Below are 15950 nucleotides of genomic sequence, written 5' to 3'. Positions count from 1 at the left end.
GACATAAACCTGATTCTGTGCATGGCAGAGCATCAATAATTAATTCAAAGGCATAATTTTCCAAACAACTTTTAGTAACAAATTATAACCTTTTAAATGTCTAAAACTACAAAACTCAAAACAATCTATTTTTCTACCTGAGATCAAGACAAGTTTTCTTTTTCATATCTAAAAAACAATTCTTAGTGTTTGAGGTAAATCTGCATTCACATGATGCACTGTCAAAATTTCCCAAAATTCTGAAGCCCTGCTTTAGTGAGGAAGTCTCATATTACACACACACACACACACACACACACACACACACACACACCTTTAAAAGACTATGACAACTTCACAAGGTTAACAGGCCTATAATGAGACCATGATATGACTCATGAGAATAAAAAGCAGTCATTTATAGAGTTTTGTTTTAATTTTTGACCTATAGTTTCTTTAATGAGTTAACAACTTCTTGTTCCTTCTTCTGCTCTTTACCACAAAACCAAAACAAAAACAACAGAAGCTAGTTATACAGATGCTTTCTTCATGGTTCTTTGGCAATGCTTCCAAATCTTGAAAGCAAGAGAAGCTAAGTGAAGAGGATGACAGACTATGTGTGATGTGTGGAAAGCAGCCTAAGAGTGTGAACTGAGAGAGAGGCTGTAAGGAAGTCTGAACAGGGACCTACCCCCAAAGGACAGATAATAAGTAGGGAGGTCTTCTTCCTCTGGTCCTTCTTTTACAAACTTTCAAACTCTGAACAGGTAATGACTTAGAAGGTGCTAGAGAACTGAGTAACTGGTAAAGAAGTACAGCAGTGGCTTTAGCTGTCAACGAGTTTCTTTGCTCTTGTATTGGCAATGTCAATCCAATCCTTGCTGGTGTCAGCCTTTTCTGTGATGCTGGTTCTGAGCATTGATTCCATTGCCCATGTCCAGAGCCATGTTCTTTAGATTGTCTAGGATACTGCACACTTGAGTCAGATTCTCCTCCATCTCATCTTCTCTAGCATCATTGGTTATATGTTTAATGTATCCACCTCTGGCTGTTCCTGTGGTTTGCTGGGGCTGACCATTTGTTACCTGGCCTGGTTGCTTAAATACTACATTGCTAGTTGAGTTGTCTTCACCATCTCCTCATGTTGCCTTTCCTGACTCAAAGTTCTTTGTCCTATTACAAGGGCAGACACAAAGGCCACAGCACTTGCTGAGCTCTGTTAAAGTCTTCTCTGCCTCTCTCATGTCTTTATTTATTTGGTTCATGCCTTCTTCTATGAGATTTAGTTGTTCCCCTTTCCTCATGCAGCATAGTGATGGTCTTGATTCCCACATCCTGAGACTCAATAGCCAAACCCAGGATTCTCCTGGTACTTTTCAAAGACTCATCAGTAAGCTGGTGAGGCCTTAGCTGACTTTCTTCTGATGACAGATTATCCATGGTGAATCAAAACTCTACTGCACAGGAACAGAAATATGGATAATCTGATTGTTCTCACCACTCCTCTCCAGCCCCGGCAGATTGGACACTTCTGGATAGGACCCAGTGCTTCCAAGATGATTTTAACAGTAAATTTGAAAATGCAAATCCATACAACTCATAGTTTACTTCTGGCAGCCACTTAAATTTAAAGATTCTGATCTAAGAATAACAACTCTGTACATTCCCTCAAAGAATACCTTTGAAAGTTACTGCTTCCCTAGTGTATATATCTCTGCGCATAATGGTGAATGTGATGGTTTAAAGCATCCTATAGGCAACATCCCAGTCCTATAGCCTTGTATTTGAGTTATGCCTGCACCTCTTGAAAAAATGCTCATTTACAACATAGGAGGTCTGGTGACAGTGTTTATAAAAGTAGGTTAACTCTAAGGCAAAACAAAGAGATCCTCAGTTTTAGCCTCTGGAACACTGTTTATAAAGTGTTTCTTCACTATGACAGCAATCAAGAAAGTGAGAGGTTATCTGTCTTTGATCTTCAAAAGGATTGAGGATAATACTGCTTGCTACTGTTCATTTATGTCTCCAGTAACAAGGTCATTTCTCTAGAATGTTCCAGATGGATCATGGGTATGGCTAAGGGGAACTCATCAAGTAAAGAAAAGGGAGCAGGAAAAGCTGAGCTGAGTTCAAGCATTTCCTTCTCAGACATGACATAGACCTCCCAGTGTAGAGCCATCAGCATATAACTATCCGCTTCTCGACATGACATCATAAACTTCCCAGGATAGAGCCAGCAACATACAAGTATCCCCTTCTTGGACATGAGGTCAGAGACTTCCTAGTCTAGTGCCATCACATACAAGTATCCTCTTCTTGGGCATGATGTTAGAGACTTCCCAGTCTAGTGCCAGTAGCATACAAGAATCCCCTTCTCAGTCTAGAGAAGGGGATTATAGACATGGCATCATAGACTTCCCAGTCTAGAGCCAGCTGCATCTAAGTATCTGCTTTTCAGACATGATATCAGAGACTTCCCAATCTAGTGTCAGCAGGGTTAAGAGCAGTTTCAGAAGTTATCCTCCTTTGCTTACTTGTTCACTTTCTTAGCTTGATCTCCCCAAACAAGAACACAGGCTTCTTCAGTCAGATACCTTGATCATCTTCTTCACTTCCTTATCCCCAAACCTAAAACTAATACTGTGCCGTTATAGGACAAAGATTAAGGAAACACAGAGATGAATTGCAGGCCAACAGCATCATGGAAATGCACAGAAAGCCACCATGTTACACCTTGTGCAAACGCAAATCACATGGCCTAGATCTTTTTATCCTAGAAATTGCAGGAACAATGGAGTACTCCCTATACCACATAAGAGAGGCTTCCATAAAAGCTGTAAATACGTGTGAGGAATCTTGGCATCTATGAATAAAACAGGGTGAGAAAAACCAGCTCTTGGAAGAAAAAAATGCTGAAAAATAAGTGAGGGGAGAATATAACAAACATCTCAAGTAAATTTACTGGCCTGCTAGAAAGGGATTAGCAATTTAGAAGAGAACAAAATAGGGCCAGGACAGTAGCAACAGGGCCTTGCACTTTTAAACATGGGAGATGTACTATCTAGTTTCATGTCATCTTGACACAAGCTATCTTGGAAGAGGAAACCTCAACTGAGAAAATGTTCCTACCCAATGCAGCATGTCCAATAACATAAGAATAACCTAGCATACTTACCAAAATAAAATCATCTAGTGAAAAACTAGACAACTTTAAAACCAGAGGCTGAAATCCAAGCTCTAGTACCCATATAGAATAAGGACACTATATTCAACCCTTGTAAAATTGAGAACAATTCATTATATGTTCTCCCACAGGCACGCACACGCACACACACACACACACACAGGCACACACAGGCACACACAGGGAGTTTTGTTTTTGGCACCTTCCTCTCAATCCTTAGAAGGCAGGATCGTTTCTGACTTGTTCAGTGCTGAAGTGATCCCAGTATTGAACACAGTCCTCTCCACAGCTGTACTGTTGACACTGCTCATTTTTACCTCCACCCTCATCAAAACGTCAAAACTGCACATTGGGACAGCACAGGTTGCTGGTAAGCTTTAGAAAGAAAGCCGATATGAGGTGAGCAAAAGGTGTTAAAAGTATTCAAGCTTTGTTATACCAAATTTTTGGCTGAAAAGATTTACCTTCCTCTGTGCCTTTGATCAAAAGATTGAGAACAGTGTGGCCCTTAGCATTCTTGCTTTTCATGTACAAACACGCAAATGCACGTGCATTCACACACACACACACACACAAACAAATTGGAAGTAAGTAATAAAATTTAACTTTTTATTGTAATAGTATCTATGGACATCATATTGAATTTTATTCAAGTATCTGTTTGCTATAGAAGAATAAACAAAACAATATGGAACTCAACCACAAACAGTTCCAGAAGCACTGGGGAGATTGGCCATCTGCTTTTAATATAAAATGTCACAGCATACAATAATGTAGACAAAGATAACTATATTATTAGCTAAAATTATTTGATGTCACCACACAGTTATACTATCATTATATTATTAAGCCACTAATGGAGGGGAGAAAAGGTCTTGTACAAAAATGCTAATTGGTGGGAGGAAAATGATAACAAAAAGTAAGGACTCAAAGCTCTGTTAAGAATGATAACAAAAAGTTTTCGAAAAAAATGTACAAGGGAAAAAGTCTTCTTAAGAGTTACAGCACAATATTATTTGCATATATTTTCTATATTATACATATTAGTTAGTACATTTATTAATATGAAACAAAAGCTTGGATGGTTGTAGTTTTACTTTGTATCAGGAGCCCATGCTGAAAATAGAAAACCAATCCTAAAAGTTGTCCTGCAACCTCCACCCATATGTGGTCACGCGGCCTCCCACACCTCACCATACATTGAAACCTTGTGACAATAAAAAATTACCTAAAATTTTGAGCATGTAAGAATTTTTTTTAGTATTCATTTAGAAAACTAGAATTTATGAGATGTTAAGTTACATTCAGCTTTTTGCACTGATTAATCCAGAGAATTTTAATGAATAAGATAATTTGTTTGTAAAAGTTCAAGAAACATTTGAAATAGAAAATTTATAATTAAAATAAAAATTTAAATACTGGGTCAATAGTCATTCAAAGAAATCCAAATCTTGTTTCAACCACAGTGCTAACCTTGACGCACAGAGGCACTAGTCAACCAGAAGGGCTGATGACTGACAAAGGCTGATGGCGTTGTCATGAGAGGACATGACCGCTCCTTGGAAATCAGACTATGTTCCTTTTTTATTCGGTTCCTCCAGATGGGGCAGGGAAAAGTAGATTGACTCTACAGGGTATACAGCTTTTCAGCTTCAGAGAAACCTTCATATGTTTTCATCCACCTCTTTCTGGGGTGGTTATACAACTTCATCATCAAATGACCATCTATTTTCTTTCTTTTCCCATAGAGTAATAACTGAAGTTTTAACTCTCTGTAAACTTAGCTTACTAAACATCACTTTACTTGTCTGTAAAAACGATGCATTGGTAGCCTTTTATGTGCAAAAAAGTCAGAGTCCAAAATTTTATAATTCTTTAGCAATATCCCAGCTCAACCCAAAGTCTTTCTATTAAGTACAGCACTGCATTTATTACAAGACTGACATCCCACAAAGGGCAGGATTGCATATAAATTCCCCCTCTCTCCTCCTGAAAAAAGTTTAAGATCTATAGCAAATACGAAACCATGGTGAAGAAACAGGATGACAGTTGTCTTCAAGCACTTCATGCAAAGATGTAAGAAAGGAACTTGGGAGAGGGCAGACCTAAAACATGGTGACTTATAAATCATACCTTCTAAGAAAAATCATATCAAAGAAAAATTGAAGTAAAACAACAAGCTTTAGGGCATTCATCAAGATATATTGGTTGTATTATATTCATAGATCCCATACGATGACAGTGAAGAACAAAATATGGTCCTGCTGTCATGAAGACTACCTGCTAATCAGTCTATGTAATTTTTCTCATTGCTGTGAAAGAATGTGACAAAGGGAATTTAAGGGGGAAAGGTTTTATTTGGTCTCTTAGTTTCGGCAGATCTTAGTTCATAATGGCAGGGAAGTCAGTGGAACCTGGAGGCAGCTAGTCACATCACAGTAAGCAGAAAACAGAAAGTTTGCATCTGGAAGTGGGTGTCACCTTCTGCAAACTGGGCCACAGCCCCAGAGGTACCACAAGCTCCCAAAAGAGGACTACTGGATCAGGACAAAACATTCACTTATGGGAGCTAGGAGCTGGTATTATATCCAAACCAAAACAGACCCTAAGCAAAGATAATTATCAGTATTTTAAGATCTTACCTAACTAACTTTCATCACATTTTTTCATTCTCTTGGTTGAACACATTATTCTCTAACTATGTGTATACATCTTACTCTCCCTGTTAAACAGCTCTAACTGCACATACCAAACTCTCAGTCTCTATTGTCAATCTGTAGCTTCTGCTCTCACTTTAGAGCCAACTCCTGCAATATACATTGAGTCTTTGATAACTTTCATACACATCCTACTCCCTGCTGAGATCATTCCTACCCATGCCTACCTATTCCATAACAAAGTAGATTGTTGTTAAATATCTATACTAAATCTTATTATACCTTGTTATAGATCTGCTAGGCTCTACCCCATTGGATCACAACACAAATTCTCAAACTGTGTTCCTGGTCTTCAACTAACACCTAGGCATTTCTTTCCTTGATATATGGCAATATGTTTCCAACTGTATAAGCCATAATTCTAGGACTAATCTATACCTCTCTTCCTCAATCCCACAAAAAGATCTGTCTAAAATTTCTATCCATTAAATATCTAATTTTTATTCACTGTGTCAATTCCCCCCTCCATCCTTTGCTTACACTACAATAGGCACCTATGTACTTTCACCCTATGCTCCATGTCTTTTTCATAGATTGATGATATCCTATGATAGCTTTGTCCTGACAGTATTTCTCCCTTGCCTAAAGTGATTGTTAACTCTTTTAGTCCTAACACTAGTCATATCTCTACAAAGCTCTACAGAGCTCAGATGTGAATCTTTCTCCAATTCTCCAGTCAATATTAATTTTCTTTTACCACATACTTTATATCCCAATTGTTCACTTTCATCTTTTACTGCATATTGCCTTTATTAGCTGAATATGTTTCTTCTTGAGAGCAGGAGAATGACTTCATCAAATTTATATGTTCCCTGTTCACAAGAGATCCCAAATCAGTATTGAAAGCCAGATTGAGCCCAAAACATGAGTAGTGATTTCCATATTTTAAAAATATCAATTTTGCTGGGCATTGGTGGTGCAGGCCTTTAATCCCAGCACTCTGGAAGCAGAGGTAGGTGGATCTCTGTGAGTTAGAGACCAGCCTGGTCTACAAGAGCTAGTTCTAGGACAGCCTCCAAAGCCACAGAGAAACCCTGTCTTGAATAACCAAATATATATATATATATATATGTGTGTGTGTGTGTGTGTGTGTGTGTGTGTGTGTGTGTGTGTGTGTGTATATGTGTGTGTGTGTGTATATATATATATATATATATATATATATATATCTTTATGGGCCCACAAGTCTCTGAACCCATGGCAGAAGAAGGGAACTGACTACTGAAGTTTATCTCTGACCTCTATAAGCATACCACAGCAACTTGCACACACATTTATGCATATACATATACATTTTCAAAAATCATATCACACGGCTATCATATTACTCATATTGTGAAGATTCATTAGGATCCATGTAAATCCAAAGGAAAGCCATATCAGCTGCCACCACAAATCACATACTCATGACCCCATAAGAAGTTATGGACTAGATTTTCACTCTTTGTGAAGGCATCAAGGTCAGATCCCTTCAAGTTTATAAGCTCACTCACACTGTTCATAAGATGCCCTTGGAGACTTCTGGAATGTGGGAAGCAATCAAAGTCAGTGTTCCACCTCACTCATCCTAGTAATTTCTACTTCTTTGCAACATAGCCTCCTTGTGTGGACACATGTGAATTTACCAGTTGGATGTCATAGATGGTTTCACTGGAGCCTTTACTGACTTCATCCTTTGGCCAAGGACAGCAAAGACTAGATTAAACACACTCCCCAAGGTCTTAGTTGTGATTAGTGGTAGAAACAAGATCACGACAGCTTCCCTAGTGAGTTGGTACTGGATATCCGTGTAAAATAGAAAGGGTCACAGGCCAAGATAATGGGAATAGCTAGAACTTTCCATCCACTAATTAAGGAATGTGGCTCACTCATATAAAACAAGGAAATTGCCTTTGGGTGTGAGGCCACAGCCCTGAACCAGATGGCCCAGAACTATGCCAGAGAGCATCTTTGTTCCTCTGGCTGAGCCATGTAGCCCTTTTAACAGGAGCCAAACAGCTGGTGGGAGGGACACTGCCAGGCTGAGACCCCACTTTCATTTGGTTAAAAACCATTGCCTGTCCCTTCTTCAAGGCTATGCCGGCACTTCTCACAAATACATACATACATACATACATATATATATATATATTTATATATATCCTATATGCATACATTTGAGCCATTTTTTAAAAGCCTAAAATGGAGATATTTTGTTCTTTCTAGAGAATGTTAAAAGCCTGGACTAAAGTACAAACTCAAAAAAAAATCAAGGAAACCATAGTCACAAACATATAAACATAATAAATATACTGCAGGACTCTGAAAAGCTACTCTCCCAAATTCTTAACATTCCAAAATCAGTACAAACATTCCCTGGGCAGTCTTCACTATGGCAATGGGTTCGCTAAAACCGAACAAAGATAATACTTGCATCAAATATTTACATTTGCCAAAGTTCCCATTAAGCAAAGAGCTTTTAAGCTAATGTCCAATAAATATATTAAAAATGGTAAGACACAGAGAGAAGTAGAAGGCAGTGAGCATTCCTCAGACTGCCCAAGCTCCCCATCTTGTGTATATTCACTAATGAGCACCGGAGACAAATTCTTACCACTGCTGCTCTGTGAAATTCACACACATAAAATTCACACACATAGAAAACTCTTATCAGGAAATATAGCCAAAGGAATATGCCCTCTAATGAGTTCAAATTCTCAAAGGCTATTGCCTATGTTTTTCAGGATTGATTTTATCAAAGCCAAAAACATGCTTATAAGGAGATTTCCTTAAAGCCCAGGATCAATTTTTAAATGTGGAAATAAAAATATATCATTTCTTAGTAAGGGCCTTTGCAGGGCCCACAGCCAATCACCGCCTCATGCCAACAGGAAGATCAGGTTCCAATAGGTGAGATCCATAATGACAAATGACTGACTTTCAAAGGTAATGGGTGAGCATTTATGCCATACTGGGTATAAATTTTGTTTATGTTGCTTGCAGACCACTTCTATAGTTCACTCACTAAGTAAAATCAATTCATGCTAAGGACAAGAAATACATGGGTATTGCCCCATTAGGTGAGCAGTGTAACAGAGGTACAAGCAAGGGATGCTTTCATTCATGTTCAGTCTGTCATCTTAGACTGCCTTGTCATCTACTTTTGATATCTGGATTGAGAACATATATTTCTAAATCAAACCTACCCACTGGCATGCCTAGCTATTAGACCACAATATTAGCCTTCGATCAAGAATGAAATAAAAATTCCATCCAATTAAGGATCCTATTCGTTGAGCAAAACAAGTTTATTTGCTGTCATGTTTGGATATTGAAAAAAGATTTCTTACATTTGTTTCTCATCTGCTATCCATTACATGTACACTTAAAATATGTGTTTCACAATCTTGGCAATGCACACATGCCAGAAAAATACTTTCATGAATCACAAGGGCATAATTTCATTCTAAAATAATGCAACTATATATGATAGAACCAGTAAGTATCTAATTACCAAATTCATAAATTATGATGATTTCAAAAACTTGTTATCCACTGTGCTGTTTACATAATAAAATTAATTTTCATGTAACTTGTACAAATAAACAATGTGAACACCCTTGCCCATATGTGAAATGTGGAAGAGACAGTATGTCTCAGAGAAGGTCAAAGACAATCAATTCTGAGCCTGCAAGGCCAGGGCCACCACTCTGTGTCAAATACTTCTAACCCAATAAATCTGTCTTCAATAACATTTTCTAAAATATAACATGCATATTTTTATTTGTATTTTTAAAAATGCATGCGAGTGTTTTGCTTGTCTGTGTGTCAACCACATATGTGCCTGGTGCCCACAGAGGCCAAAAGAGGGCGTCAGATCCCCTGGAACTAGAGTTAGAAATGGTTGCGAGCTACAGTGAGGATAATAGGACTCAAACCTGATCTTCTGCAAAAACTGAAGTACTCTTAACCACTGAGCTGCTCTCTACACCCCTTTAATATCATCTTTATAATAGAGTCAAGACCCATGAAACAAGGAACACAATGTAAAACAGTGTTTAGCTTTCAGAAATATGGATTAGTAAATTCAGCAGGTTCGTTCATACGTTCATATTCATTCTCTCTCTCTCTCTCTCTCTCTCTGTATGTGTGTGTGTGTCTTATGTGTGTCTGTATAACATCAAACCCAGGGCCTCCTACATGTAAGGCAAGTACTCTAAACTATATCCATAATTGCAATATAGCAAACACCCTTAAGTACTGACAGTGTAACCAAGGCAGGGAAACATTCTCATTAACAAAACATTGCAGCTCAGTGAAGGATGTCAGGCTTAGAAAGCTGTCTAAAACCCACATGCCAGGACAGGTAGATAGATATGAGAGGGAATATATGAGTCCTTTTCCTCTGTGGCCTCCCACAAAGGGGAACAACCCAGGGAAAATAGCAGCATGGTAGAGTTAACATTTTGACAAAAAAAAAAAAAAAAAAAAAAGATGCTGACCTGCTCATGATGATAAATTCAATGAAGTTAAGTATGAAGCAAATGCACAGACATCTACTTGCTTACTTTGGGGGTCGGAAGGAGAGGGGGAATGCAGCATATCCCTCCTTCCCAGTATGGGTGATGTCATAGTTGGTCTGTGGGTAAATCTGAAAGTGTGACAGGGATTCAGAGCATGAGCAACAGTGTTGCTCTCTCTCAGTGTTGGTCAACAGGTTTTTGAGAGCCTCCAGATCTTTTCAGGACACTTGAAGGTCAGACCTATTTCCACAATAGTTGATATTCACTTTTCTTACTCTGGTCTCCTTTGGAGGCCGGTAGTGTACTCTGGACAACACAAGAGCACCTGTGTGCTGACCCTTTATTCTTATTATTAGCTGTTTTTTAGTTCTAGACAACAACAGCAACAGCAAAATGAAAAGCACCCTCATTTGGGAAGTCTTTCATGGGGCAACAGGACTCTAACACTTACTAAAGTGCACCCTTGAGTTAAACCTCTTCAATGCCCCATGTAACAGAACAGAAAGTATTCAGGGAGTTCCCTCATACAAAAGAAGAGCATGAGAGATTACACTTCAAGAACTTGCTGCTGATGATCTAATGCAATACCAAGTCTTCTTTGGTATTTGCATGAAAAGTTCTTGAAGACGAAAGACCATCACCTCAAAGAAAACAAATTATAATATTTATTATCAGTAATAAAAATTCCAGTTACCAAAGAAAACTAGAATTCTGAAGTACTTATGTTTACTACAGTGAGTGTAGCATCCCCCTGATATTTAAAGACCTTCCTGGTTATAGTGCTAGTTTTATATGGAATGTGGTAATTCTGATGACATATGATATGTAAACATCTGAGAAATCTGCCAATTTATTAAATGGTATGACAACACAAAATCACACGCAGGTAAAAGACATATCAAGAATGGGAGGGCGAGCAATGCATTTTATCTTAATAGGGCACAAAGTTTCTTTTGACTGTTTTAGTACCCACCACACCCCTAGAAAGTCCTTCTAGAACAGCTCTTGCCCACTTTGAAGTAATTCTCAATTACTTAAATAAGCTATTAAAATGACCCTTCCTTTTTCTACTACATGCTTGTATAAGGCACAATTTTTTGTAATATAAATGAACCAAAGTAGAATATCACAGCAAACTAGAGACAGAGAAAGGTGATACTTTAGATGTTTCCCATTGAATTTGACATTAAAGAACTCTGTAAGGAATACACAGTAAAACTTCCCTCTTTCATTTTTTTTTAAATTTCTACATTTGACATGGAGAAAAAGTGGTTTCTTGTTATCATGGCTCCTCCCATATCTACCAAGAGGTGCCCTGGTGATTAAATGCTTTGCTTAGAGCTACTTAAAGGGGGAAATAAGTATTTAGATTCTCTCCTGTGATGTGGGGAGATCCTACAGTTAACAACAGCAGAACCTTCTCAGTACTCCACAAGGTAGAAAAGGAGCTGGGCATTGGGGTTTTGGAGGTGTGTGTGTGTGTGTGTGTGTGTGTGTGTGTGTGTGTGTGTGTGTGTGTGTGTAAAGGTTGTGGAAAGCAAAATTCTCCACCTAGTATGAATCACATCACTGGTTCATCTCTGCAGGGGCATGCTTCTGAGTGTGAGGTGAGAGGATGAGAATTAACACCTGCTCCTAAGAGACAATATGACTAAAGAAGAACTGAATGTCCCACGGTCTCTGAAAATCTCTATTGTTGCTAAAAAGAATAGCAGCTGACAGATTACTAGCCTGGTTTAAAGGGAGTCCCAACATGAAGGAATCATGGTGCAATAAGCCCATGTTTCTCCCAGAGAAGAACATCAATATCCACCTGTATGACCAATATGCAAGTGCCAGGTCTGGAACGGATGTATGTTAGTTAAACTACCTTGGAAGTTAATGGTTTCAAAGTAGGATCAACTCACAAAGCCATATTACATGTCCTATAAATTCACTCATTAGTGCTTTAAAATTAATGATGAGATAGAATATACTAGATTTGGCAACATCTTTCTCTAGGAATAATAAGATATTATTAGCAGCAATTAATACTATATTCCTCAAAAATGAAAGACAAAAATTTCACAGAAGGCAGGGTGGGGGAGCTCAGGCAATTAAAGTATTAACTTTTAAAAAAGATTATAATTTAGTGCCAGAGTTACTTTAGAAGTGCAACATTACAACGTGGCAGAACTCAGACCAGTGCTTAACAAGATTCTGGCTTTGTCCATTAATGATTTATTATACATTAGCTGAATTCTTTCCAAAGACAGTATTGATGTGTCAACAAATTAGCATCTTTTTTTAAAGGTACATGATTCCTTATGTTACACATTTTCATCAGTCATCAACATAACATAATATTCCTCCCTGTTAAACTACATATAAATAATTTTGGCTTTATGTTTAACAGCTGTAACTGAGGCAGCAAGAACACTTCAGGAAAACTAAGATGAATCTGGCTGGGTTTTCTTTCTAGAAAGTTTCAAAGGGCAGTTGGAAGATAATGGCTAATTGCAATGGTAAACATGGTTGAAAAGAAACTAGTGATAGCAGGACAAAACTTTCAGACAAGGAGACATGAGGCAAGGGTGGACATCTACAATTAAGAAGGTTCAATGTTCAGCAAATATTTTGAATTGTTTCTTCCTAAGGGAAGCAGTAAAAAAGGAGGGCACATTCTCCAGAGTCTTCACTGGGGCCGTAAAAGGCCCTTCTGTCTTCACATGCCCTTCTCATCCTCCCATTCACACCTCTAAGGCTAAGGTGACTTATCTGTAGAGGCTTTTCCCTGTAGTCATTTTGCTCTGACTCTCCTACAGAACCTGAACATCATAGAGAGAGGCTAGCATTAATGCACGATTACATTACTCAGTACCCACGGTCAATTTATGCTCAGTGTGAAAATAAACTTTGGCATGGCCCTAGGTAGTTGTACTATAATCTTCTTGGTAAATAGTACCCTTGTTTATAAAGACAGATTGATGTCACTTTGAAGCTGCTGTTGAATAATGTATGAAAGTGTTTAAGATGGTGATTAAATGGTCTCAGACACTACCACACACGCGTTGAAATGTACAGACTGTGTTGCAAATCACATATGGCCCATTCAAATGCAGTATTTCCTTGCATGGTGGAAATTGTATACAGAAATTGGCCTTTCCTCCCCCATTCTACTTGGAAGAAAAGTACACAATCTGTCAAAAGTGAGCCAAAATTCCATTATGATAGCAGTCAAGTAGACCTGATGCATGGTAAAAACAGAGCTACACAGACAGACAGACAGACAGGCACGCTTACACACACACACACACACACACACACACACACACACACACACGTGCTCTCTCTGCTCAGCTGGTACCTACTATTTCTTATTGTTCTCAAGGAGGTCATTTTATTCAAGGAATTGATTATCTATCCTGCTCTCCCATGGATTCAGAGAGAAACCCCTGAGCAGCTAATTCATGAATGTTTATTTCATGAAACCCTCTGGTAAGTGCCCTCTAATTAAAGTGAAAGCTAAGAATTTAACACTTCTTTTGGGGGCCAAATATGAATATAATAAAACAATTGTTCAGTTATATCAAAATTATGCCAAGTACTTTCAACAGAGTGAGAGAAAGCTCAAATCTCCACCATAGGTTACTCTTCAGGTCAAGTGCACTGATAACACCCTGAACAGCTATAGCAGATCTAGAATATAAAGTGAGATGCAACCATTTTCTGAGGGCTCTGAGTAGGGAACACAAAAGCACCTGCTGCTCTGTAATAGCTGGTCTGGCTATTTAAACTCAAAGACAAAAAACACTTGTTGTCTGTCAACCAAGACAGTGCATTTAAATGCATATGCTTTTAAATGTCCACAAGGACCACAGGATTTTATTGATTACCAGACTGTTGTTTCGCATATATTATCAATAAAGAATAAAACACAGATAATCAATAGTAGGAATTAAAAGTTGGGATGCCAAAATGCAACATAAGTTGATAATGCATTAGGGAATTTTTAACAGGGATTTCCTCTTTGAGTAATTGGGTCCAAAGCCAAGCCCAAATGTGAATTGTCTACTTCTCTCCCTGTGTCTTCAATCTGTCTATGGATTGCGGTCTCTATGCAGTTTGTTGTCTGTCTGCTGTTTGTCTGATGTCTACCCTTAACAAAGGACTTTGCTCTGTAGTTACTGAATAGCACATACAACACAGTGTGGGAAAGGAATAATGAATAAATAACATTTTACAGAAATCTTAACAGTCTTACAAGTGAAGTTATTTTACTGACCCAGGATAATACTCAAAACAGCACAGAAAGGTTATCCACCTATATCCTGATGATGCTTTCAACATTTAGGGAATATTTGTTGTCTTAAAGATGACACACAAGGACATGTACATGCACTCACACATACACACTTTATTCTGAGAAAGAGTAAATAGTTTAAAATAAAAGGTATGCATGTAGTTTAGGCTGTAAAAGCTGATTACATGGGAAGCACATGGTTGCAATGTATAATAAGGTTTGTTCCATTGTTTTCCTTAGGGCAGGTTAAACTTAAACAGGTTGGGTACAGAGCATCATAGAAGACTGAGTCCTGAGTTTTAAATGATCTCAGGCATACTACTAATTTGGCTGCAAGGTCTGGCAAAAATCGTTTCTTCAAAGATGAAGTGCTTTTAGAAAAAGGTATTATCACAGCAATTACCTCTATTGTATTTAGATAGATAGATGATAAATAGGTGAATGATAGGTGAAAATAGATGATAAATAGAGAGAAAGATGATAGAGATAGGTGATAGATACATAGATGGTAGATAGTTAGATAGATGGATAGATAGATAGATAGATAGATAGATAGATAGATAGATAGATAGATAGATAACAGACACAGGCAAATGAATAAAAATTACTTGAGTCCCATATGAACTTTATCTGTAATCTTTGGAAATCTTTCTAATGATGAAGCTATCATCTATATGTTAAGTAACCTGTGTTAAATTCTCCAAGGTTGAAAAGAAAAGGAAAAATAAAGATGTTGAGCACGTATTTTCACATATTTTGTCTTCTACTAATCCAAAGCTTTGAGGTAACTAATAGAAAGAATGATCTACTGAGTTTCCCAAAAGACTTGCATGGCACCTGCAAGTTGTCACCAGAGGACTTTTCTCAGCCCATCTTATTCACTATGCCTTAGAGATTATCTTAAAATTGTAGAGCCAAGAGCTGCACTTTTCATGATTTTACCTGTGGAATCCAAACAAGAAAGATTCTATCCACGAGAATGGAAAAAAATGCCATCTTTGCTGCTCACTCCTAACTGTCTAACATCATTTCCCTTACCTGGCCCCTGCCATGCTTTACTGCAAGTATCCAAGCTTTCTTTTTCCCCTGTAACTTTCAATATTCAGGACGACTTTGGATAAAGGTCAAAGTATAAAATTCTAGTATATCCCAAGTACAAAATGGAAAATTAATGTCACATAGTAATCAGAAATATTATCTGCCATGGTAGATCCCTTTAGAGAAGCCATACACTTGCCTTTCTTGACCTGATATGCCCAGGACTTGTCACAGTAATATAATACCAT

At 37.9% G+C, this 15950-nt stretch overlaps 1 protein-coding gene and 1 pseudogene across 1 annotated transcript in view; both read right to left on the bottom strand.

The window, feature by feature from the left end:
- The window catches only part of Pard3b (par-3 family cell polarity regulator beta), a 948779-nt gene that overhangs the window by 841008 nt on the left and 91821 nt on the right, over positions 1–15950 (bottom strand). The window lies entirely within an intron of this gene.
- On the bottom strand, positions 806–1419 carry LOC127226365 (synaptosomal-associated protein 23-like; annotated as a pseudogene).

Source organism: Phodopus roborovskii, unplaced genomic scaffold, assembly GCF_943737965.1.
Source record: "Phodopus roborovskii unplaced genomic scaffold, PHOROB, whole genome shotgun sequence".
NCBI classification, from domain to species: domain Eukaryota; kingdom Metazoa; phylum Chordata; class Mammalia; order Rodentia; family Cricetidae; genus Phodopus; species Phodopus roborovskii.
The sequence above is the reverse complement of the archived record's forward strand: the minus strand, read 5'-3'. Positions and strand labels throughout refer to the sequence as shown.